We start from the raw sequence: 10028 nt of genomic DNA, 5'->3' as shown, positions 1-10028 counted from the left end.
CCTACGCATCTGAGTGAAGCCACAGAAGCACTGACTGCTTGGCAATAAATATGCTAAGTGGTCAGAGCTCCGGAGGGAGCCTGTTGCACGTGCAATATTAATAAACAATGCGTGGCCAGATACCCACTGCGTCATATTTCTTGCCACTGTCTTATATGTTTCGTATTGTGTACTGTTTTGCTCCCACATTGTTTCGTCTTTTCATGTTATTGAATACATTTTCTTCAATCAAACTATGCAAAGATCGTCTGAAACACTTTTTTAGATGGAAGGGACTTAGCTGGGCAAGCTTTCCAGACGCGAGACGGCTGCGTGTGCGTGAAGAGGGTACCTACTAAGGCAGTGGAAAACTTGTTTTTCGTGGGGGAGGCATAGAGGATAATGACAGTGCAGCATTTGTCGCACTAGTTTCCAGGGTCCCACGCTCCCAGGCACCGTCTGAGGGGGCACTGCCCTAGTACGCAGTGATTGCAACGGTGATTGCAACCACTGGTAGGATTCCTAAACAAAATGAATATTAGGCGGTTTCCGACTGTCTTCCTCTTACGAGATATCCAATTCGGCCGTCCTGCTTTCACAATGTACTAAATCTCTGCAGCAGGCTAACTCAAGCTAAAAGGACGGTTATTTCAAGGAAAAAGTGCAGTTTAATAGCGGGTTCTACAACAAAACGGCAAGAAAGCGCGTCTCATGACTGACCATCTAGCTAGCCAAGTGATGAAATGCTACCCAATATAAAAGGAGGAAATATCATACTAGCTGGCCATTCAATCAGGAAACTATTACGTTTCGTCGAATACTGTGTGGACACTCAGATATTGCGTGCCACATTGCTTGACGAAAGAGTGGTGTGTCGTGAACGCTTCAGCTATGCATAGCGAAAGACAAGGCGAATTTTTATTTTCACTCAAGTTGAATCCATCGATGTACTTGAAATCTTCAACGGATGACGCCCCTAATAAATCTTGTGGTCTGAGGAGCAGCGGTTAGGTCCTAAAACATGATGCACGACAGGCTTATCGCACTCATCGTAGTGTTCTTGCATCGTAAAAAACACTGCGACGATGACCAGCTGACAAATATCAAAGTACAAGCGAGACTTAATCCTAATTACCTAAGAGCAAGCGAGGCTTAGTCCACAAAAGGTTTATAACATTTTGCAGCGAGGCACCGCATTATTAAGGCATTATATGGTCCTCACGAAAGCGAGGAATGACAGCATAAATAAATACATACTGTGAAGAAAACATGAAATGTCTGCTATTGATAGCTTCGAATATCTATTTCGACTATCGAGTTATAGGACTATTTTCTCAAAAAAGCCAAGTTATAAGCAAACCAAGATTTTCAGTGAATATTTCACTTCCTGAACCAGCGCGGCGAGATTATTTATCTTTTAACCGTCTCCAGATACTCCTCAATGGGCTCATTCCCTTTGCGCAAGTCCAATATTGTTTTTTCGCCTCATACGGTGGCCATTTTTGCACTTTCGTCCCACTTCGCTCACAAGCACATGCTGCAAGTTACCAGAACATATCATTTTCAAGCATGTCGTTACCTTTCTCGATGAGAATTCATTTTTCACACCTGCGCAACACGGTTTTCGTCAAACATACTCATGTGAAACTCAATTACTTGCCTTTACTGATAAGCTATACCGCATACTTGACAACTCATCTTTTGCTGACTGCATTTTTTTGTATTTTTCCAAAGCTTTTGATAAGGTATGTCATAAATTGCTGCTACATAAATTGAGCCATCTTAATCTCAATCCTAACATCTTAGACTGGATTAAATCTTTCCTTCTTAACCGTTGGCAATTTGTACATGCTAATGACACTAATTCACCGATTACTAACGTGGTATCTGGTGTTCCACAGGGATCGGTCCTTGGACCCCTCCTATTCTTAATCTATATTAATGACCTTCCTTCTGCCATATCCTCTAACATTCACCTTTTGCTGACGATTGTGTAATATTTCGGGAAATAACGTTAACGATACTGACACTCTCCAGTCAGACCTCAATTTGGTGTCAGACTGGTGCAATGCATGGAATATGGAATTAAACATTAATAAATGTAAAGCTTTGCGTATTTCCCGTGCATCTAACGCTCTTCCTTCATATTATCTTAATGGCACTCCTCTTGACTGGGTAAAAACATACAAGTACCTAGGTATTCATATCACTCAAAATTTAACATGGTCTATTCCTATTGACTACGTTATTAATAACGCTAACCTCATATTAGGATACTTACGTCAGAATTTCTCTGCCGCTCCCTCATCTCTTAAGCTTTTACTGTATAAAACACTTATACGTCCTAAACTGGAATACGCAGCATCAATATGGGACCCTACACATGAAAACCTCATATATTCCTTGGAACTCGTCCAAAATAATTCCGTCCGCTTCATTCTTTCAAATTACAATTGTACGGCAAGCATCACAGCCATGAAATCTAACGTTTCCTTCCCACCGTTACAATCTCGCCGTAAAATTGGTCGCCTAACGCTATTTCACAAGCTATATCATCACGTTGCGCTTCACGACTGTTTCATATCACCCCCAGAATACATTTCACATCGCATCGATCACCGCCACAAGGTTGGCATCCGAACATGCCACACCAAATCTTCTTTTCAGTCATATATCTTCCTCGCACATCTGTGGAATGGAACCGTCTTCCCCCCGATATTGCAGCCATTTCAGATAACAAAACCTTTCACGACGCAATAGCTAACGATGTTTACTCTGAAGGAATTTGATCATACGTTATATCTGTTTCCACTGTGTTGTGTACATTGATTTTATGTTATTTACGCTTTGAGAATGTTGTTTGTTTTATTCTGGAGGAATTTTATTTTATTTTGTACTACTTGTTTTCACTGTATTATATTTATTGTTCTGTATCCTAATTAACCCACTCCCCTCTGTAATGCCTTTGGCCCTGAGGGTACAATAAATAAATAAATAAATAAATAAATAAATAAATAAATAAATAAATAAATAAATAAATAAATAAATAAATAAATAAATAAATAAATAAATAAATAAATAAATAAATAAATAAATAAATAAATAAATAAATAAATAAATAAATAAATAAATAAATAAATAAATAAATAAATAAATAAATAAATAAATAAATGCCGATAAGCAGCAGTGGTAGTAAAATTTAAAATCGTGGTTGATTTCGGGACAACTTGTCGACAACTTGTCGTTAATAATGTAATAAGTGTTTAGTAAGACACTGATAAGAATTTAAGACGGAAGAAACGAGAAGTATATCTTTTAACATACCTGCGTTTGGTTGCCCATCTTGTAGGGCTGAGTATTCTGCGGCAAAACGAAGAAAGTTCAAATTTTTACAATGATCTCGTTAAACCGAGATTCTGGTTTAGCTCTATGCTAGTCCAAGACATCTACAGTATATATTTCATTTAGCTGTGTACATTGTGGTTGCCGGAAAAGAACGAGGGTCCGAGATATTTTTTCTTCATATATTATTTTTCCCTTTTGGTTTAGAAGAGTAGCGCATAATATTTAGTCCACTAATGGAAATATTTACTAGCCCACAGCCAGATGTCTGAGACGGCGACTACCAGTGGGGAAGGGCACAACACATTGGGAAAATCACTGTAACCGAAACAGCTGCACAGCGTCGGAAAGCTGGGTTCAAGAACGCATTGTCTGGAAGCATAATGCGAACGCTAGGGCGGTATGATATTTTTTAATTTATTGCGATAACACTAACACTCGCGTTCACGAATTTCACCGCCGTTTCCGTCTATCTAAAGCCTTTGCCAACTTGTGGAGCAGTTTTGTGAATCGGACCAACCGGAAGCGCAGTATCGTCAGACACGTACACTCGCATGGTTGGGTTGAAGCGGGCTTCATATTTATGTTGGATGTGGTCTTTTATTTCATGTGATAGATTATCACCGTATAGTAAGGAATATTTGGTGACCCGAAGCTGAAACTGAAGTGAAAATTGAAGTGCTACTGCATCTATTTCATACTTGGTCCAACCACGCTAAAACGGCCGTAACTTATCTTGTATCTACTCCTTCCAGTGTCATGCTCCTCATGGTAAATGCTGTGAACGGTTTCTTTGTTTGTTTGACCACACTCGGTTCACACAGGTCATGATACAGCTCAACAAGCTGATTCTCGACTCACGTTCCGCAGGTAACAAAATGATGGCGCTCGTGCCACTTCGCAGGCTTGAGCTACCGGTAGTGCTTCCAGTGGTAAAGGTGGTGCCGCCTGTCTCGGTCGTGTCCATAGTTGTGGTATATCAGTCGTCGATTCTCGTGTTAGAAAGGACCGCAGGCGAAAGCAGATGAGACAGGTTATTCCTACTGCAATATACTAGTACCATATTCGAAATATTACAAAACATGAACGTCATAAGAAAAGTGCAGCTCACCTGAATTCAACGCCACAAGTCTACATAACGCGTTGGTGGAGTATTTTGTATGGGCGTAGCACAACACTTCGATAAATTTAAACGTTGCCAGTGTACGGGCAGAACACACCCACAATTAATCCGTTTGGTTGGTGTCATGTGTCTTAGATAAGACCTTGGAAGAAGGCAGCAAAGCAGGCAACAAAACATAAGAAGCACATACATATACAAGAATAACGCTGCACTGAAAACTGTATTGATCAGAACCCGCATATCTTCTTCACCCTTCACTTTACGTCTGCACCTACCTTCTTCCTTATCTTTCGGTTCCTGCCGGTAAGGTAAAGAAGAAGTTAGCTGCAGAGGTGAAGTGAAGGGAGATGATGATGTGCGGGTTCTGATCAATATAACTGTCAGTGCAGCTTTGTCCTTGTGTCTGTGTGAGCTTCTTATGTTTTGTTGCCTGCTCTGCTGCCTTCTTCTAAGATATTAGACCAACTAGCTTATGTTCTACTATATTAATATTCTTAGATAAGAGTCCGTTCATTCCTCAAGTCGGTTAGGTGAAGCACTTTGTGTACATAAATAAACCCCTTGTGTGCTACCAGAACTGCCACTATAAAATCATATTATTCAAACCGCACTTCTGTGTTGAGCAACACTTGCGCGATTGTGCGAAAGGGATGCAGGCTAGTACCCAGACATGTGGCGCAACAAACACAATCACATTCGAAGAAACACAACAAAGGCGCACACTACCAACTGTAATATGGATCTGAACACACACTTCCTCTTCACCACTCCTCCTCTTCTGTCCTAGTACATCTTCTCATCATCCTCTTCTTTTCCAAATAGATAGTAGCACTTTCTTCCCCGCAGAACATAAACATCATCCAAGCATGACAGTCACCAATTCTACACTCAAGTACATCTCCACATACCTCTTTGCCCAGCAGCTAATACCACAATCGTCCCAGTGTACCACAACCATCATCCAAGCTGGACAGTCACAAAGTCCACCATATAGTCACACGCTATCAAACAACCACCACACATGTGCAGTAAGACATGTCCATCCAAAACACATGACTTGTGTAGTCCCTATGTAAAAAAACTGTAACCCAGTATGTCTCTTGTTAATGCCTACGAAGCAACGAAGTACATGAGAAGCAGGCTACCGTCAGATAGCAAAACAATACAAAAGGCTTCTTACCGATGGCGGCGCCTTCTTGCTCGTACCAACGCTGAGAAGGTTTCGCGCAGGTACAGCGTCGGCGGTAAAATGATTCGACAGGGTCAGATGCGGTAGAGCAGCTCTCGACGCAGTTGTGCCAGGAGTCTTCGTATCTTCTTTGTCTTCTTCTTCTGCCTTTGATATATGGCACATACCCACGAAGGGGGATTGGCCAGGGTTCAGTGTGGACTGAATCCTGGCCTAAACAAAAACTTAAGATTTAAGATCACAAAATTGATTGAAAGAAAAAATATGAAGCAAAAATTTGGCAGTTTGTAAATTTGGAATACAATTAGCAAGGGAATCTGTCCGTAGCTGTGATGTAGTTATGTAAGTACTGACAAATTTGAGGCAACGCAAATCTTTTTGCACTCGCACCGAAGGAGAGTAGAAGCGGGACCGACAACGTAAATCCAAAGCGTGCAATTGGAATTTTTAAATGCACCCTCCTCTGATGTGAAAACCTTCGGCAAGCAAGAAGGAAGTGATCAATATTTTCAATCTCACCGCAAGCCTCACAAAGGTTTGTGCATAGGGCTGATCCCGCATCTACATAATTAAAGATTTAGGCGAGGTATCCTGCATCTCATGAGAGTCATTGTTACCTCACAATGCCGTGAATTACATGAACGAACTTTCCATGAGTATATGAGATGCCGGTATTCGGTCACGTTCATCTTGTCGAGCGTTCTTTCATTTTTATCCTCGTCATCGCGGGGCGCAAACCTGTTTCGCGAATGTCGTAAAGTGGCTCACGCTTGCTCGTCATACCAGTGATTTTTTATTAATTTGATGTAAACGGCTAGGCCATACAGCGTGCTCACCGTACAACCCCCCCCCCCCCCCCCCCTTAATTTTATGCAAAGCGGGGGCCACATGATAATCATCATCAGTCATCATCGTGACATCGAAGAGGTTTCTGATATTAAATGTAATATGCGATTATGTTGAAGGCCTCACTGGACAAAGCGGCCCTCGACGTCAACGTCATCGGCCATAAAATTCACTGAATGACGCGGCGTCTCCCCTCATGAGACCACGTGATATGAAGGTGTTTGTAAGGCTATGAGTCCTCATGGCATGTACTGGCACTGGCAGCTGGTACGTGCGCAGGTCCCATGACACGGTCGAGCACACTGGTGAAACTGGCGTTATTTGGTAGCTATGCTTGCCCATATGCAGCTCCACGTAATATGTTTGAATGGAGCCAAAATCTCCATTCGGGGAAAATCCCCACAAACAAAGGAGGAGACCACGGTATTTTTTTTGTCGATGTTTATTGCCTCAGGGCATCAGTAGGGTATGAGATGAAGGATGGTAGTATGTCGCGGAGGATGGAGTAACCCGCGGCAACTGCACAGGCTCAGAGTATGGGGCGAGAAGCAAGAAGGGAGGAAGATAGCCATGACGCTGAAGGGGACTTCAGAGTTTGACGCTATCACGCTTTCAACAGGCAATGGAATTAAGAGTCTCTTAATTATTTCGGCAGCTTTCTTTAGGGGTTGCATGGCTCACTCGGATTTCATGGGTCCCGAAACGTTCGATCGATCTCATTTTCCGATCTGAATTGAAAAGCCCGAGTCAGAAGCTTCTGCCAAATCGGCAATGTCACGTGGTTGGGTGACGTCGCACAAGCCTACGACCAATAATCTATTCCAGGTCATGTCACCTGGTGTACACTTAAGTGATCATTTTCGCTCTCAACACCGACGCAGGATTTTCGACACATTGGAACGTTTATCGGCATTGCGTTCCTTACAACAGTTCTACTTATGAGCAAGCATGTGGCAGGGCGCATGTCCCCTTCAGTTTCCACCGATACCGCAACGCGGAAGTCGGTGGCCAGTCAATATTCCCGCAACTCTTCGGGATCGGAGGTGGGCAACCTTGTGAGGTTATAACCTCATGAGGTCACCCTCAACTTTAACATGGCCTCCAGCTCAGGAGTGACGGACGTTGAGGTGAAGCCAGCCACAGGCGAAATTAATTTGAAAGAGACCAGAAAATCGAATCTCAACCTCATTCATGAGTTCGAGGTTGAGGGAAGATGTCTTTAGATGAGGTCGGCTTTTGAGGTCAAGGATTATCGCAGTAGCCACGGCTTTCTCAGACGGGCACCCATTTCGAACCGCAGTTCTCCATCGTCTTGATGAAAAGCGTCACTTTTTGGGGCTCAGCTGCTCTCTTTAGCAAGGCTGGATACTGCTGCCTGCTCCAAACTTTGTGTGGATACTTTGTATCCCTTCATCCTGAGCTAACAGGGCAGTCTTCTTGGAAGGAGTCCTGTTAACCCTCGGTCTATTTTGTTCGTTAGTGATTATTCTCAGAGCCATATAATTAGCTCACATAATAAAGTTAGGCTACGGAGTTGCCTCGCACAAGATCGGCCGAATTATTGGACCATTAACTAATTAAATTAAAATAAATAGTTAAATATTTTTTTGGCTAAAGTTAGTAGTGGTTTAGCTCTGGTTAACCCTAGTTGAATTTCAAAAGCAACGGCGGAATCTTCTTTTGCCTGCTACATTATTCCCCTATCACGCCCTATCAATGTTAGGTGCTACATTATTGGGGACACTTAAGCTCGTCCTTTAAGAATATGACGCGAAAGTGTAAGCTACCAGCCCACTTATAAAATCACGTTTCAACCAAGCCGTATGGGCGTGCATGCATGTCGTAGGGGTAACAATAATGCAAACGGTTCTGGCAGGCTGATTCTGATATCACCCTACCATATGAAAGGAGCGACCCGAGTTGGCTGCTCCTGCCCGTGCACGTGGCCGTGGCTGTGGTTCTCCCGCTACCTTGTAGTCAGAATGCTCGACGACATTGGCTGGGAAAGTAGCGAAGAAGATACGCTGCTGTGCACGTTGCCTAGGTGGGAACGTTGCGTTCTTCACGTAAATTATTTTGAGCGAACTGTAGGCTGGTGTAAGCGGTTCCCTGGACGGTGATCAATCCTCGTGGAGCTCCGAAGGTGGATACAAGGTCTCTGAGAACACCCTGTGCATAGCTTGACGCAGTGCTTCTCACAGCGCGAATGATCACAAACGTCGTTAAGCCATCCAATGCCACAATGACGTTCGTGTTGCCGCTAGTGCTGTGGATGAATGAGTCCAAGTGTTCTATATAGATCGTGTCAAATGGCACAACCACTTTTCCGATGCTGTGCAGCCTGCCCGCTTTTTCCGGAAGGAGCTTCCAATACAAATATTCCAAGCAGCATGAAATGTGCCGTTTTATATGTACCGTCGCATCCTTGGAAACCAATGTTTGCTCTACAGAAAGGCCATGGTTTTTTCAACTACGAAGTGTCCCACATCGTCGTGACACCGTCTCACGATTTCCGACGTGCCGCTCGTGGCACCACCCATAGCAAGCGCTCCTCACCGGTGTTGCATGGTCTCTTGAAAAGCACGCCTTCTACCAAGGAATACTCCTTTCTTATGTGGAGTGGTTCTTTCGTCTTCGGCGATTCCTTCAATGTGTCTGCGATAGACTTTAACGTTGAGTTCGTTTTCTCTGCTAGCGTCAACCAGTCGTCGTCGGTGAGCTCCGTTATAAAGACATTAATGCCTGTTGCAGCATCAATCTCTTCAGCTCCGAGACAGGCGCCCTGCTGAGGGCATCAACATGGCTCATTGAAGCTCCCGGTCGGTGTTCTACATCAAACGTGTATACTTGTCGCTCCAGGTACTATCTGCCCACACGTGGCGCCATATCTCGTTTTGACAAAACAGTCTTGAGAGAGTTGCAGTCTGAACAACGAGGAACTCGGTACCGTACAGGTATGGCCTAAGCTTTTCGATAGTCCACACAACCGCTAACGCCTGAAATTCATACGAGTGGTACCGTTCCTCGTCTGTCGTAGTGCTACGGCTGACATAGTACATACCGGGATGCATTTTACCGTCCGCTTGTTGCTGCAACAGCACTCCTCCGAGACCAACCCTGCACGCATCGGTGTGCACTTCCGTCTTCACTCCATGTACGTAAAGCGCCAGCGTTGGCTTCGCCCTTTACTGAACTAATTAAGTGTTGTAATTTTTCAAAAAGGAAAGAATTTATCGCGCGCTTTGCACGACATTACCCACCACAAGTTAAATATTGCTGGTAACGCAATGGCATGTAAGATATAGGTATACAGGACTGGTATGACGTGCTCGCTTATCTGGTGATACAGAAAATTATAGAATACAAGTGACTTGCATGAAAAGATGTAAGAAAGCGTCCTTTATAACATTTTTGGAGATGGAGAGGGGGGTAACGTCTGCTCTTAGTGCAGCAGGAATGCTTCCTTGTCCATGCCAAACAAACCCTTGCGAAAAGACGCCTCAAATCTCTGATTATTTTCATCTTTACCACTTATTTCATTCAGTCGAT

This window comes from Amblyomma maculatum, chromosome 3 (assembly GCF_055883805.1).
Source record: "Amblyomma maculatum isolate TAMU_Amacu chromosome 3, ASM5588380v1, whole genome shotgun sequence".
Classification (NCBI taxonomy): domain Eukaryota; kingdom Metazoa; phylum Arthropoda; class Arachnida; order Ixodida; family Ixodidae; genus Amblyomma; species Amblyomma maculatum.
This window is presented reverse-complemented; position numbering follows the sequence as displayed.